The 201-nt window shown below is 49.3% G+C and overlaps 1 non-coding gene across 1 annotated transcript; it reads left to right on the top strand.

The window, feature by feature from the left end:
* The first annotated feature begins 77 nt into the window (after nucleotides 1-77).
* Nucleotides 78-196, top strand: LOC118345960. The gene has a single exon (XR_004799385.1). It is a non-coding gene; the product is annotated as a 5S ribosomal RNA (ribosomal RNA).
* The last annotated feature ends 5 nt before the right edge of the window (nucleotides 197-201 follow it).

Here is a 201-nt window from a genome sequence, read left to right on the forward strand (position 1 = left end):
TCTCCGTTTGGATTGGGATCGGAAGGACGCTAGTATGTCGCTCAAGGATTATATGAATTTTAAGTAATTAGTTTGATGGGTGCGATCATACCAGCACTAATGCACCGGATCCCATCAGAACTCCGCAGTAAAGCGTGCTTGGGCGAGAGTAGTACTAGGATGGGTGACCTCCTGGGAAGTCCTCGTGTTGCACCCCTCGTT

Source organism: Juglans regia, unplaced genomic scaffold (assembly GCF_001411555.2).
Source record: "Juglans regia cultivar Chandler unplaced genomic scaffold, Walnut 2.0 Scaffold_5961, whole genome shotgun sequence".
Taxonomy (NCBI): Eukaryota; Viridiplantae; Streptophyta; class Magnoliopsida; order Fagales; family Juglandaceae; genus Juglans; species Juglans regia.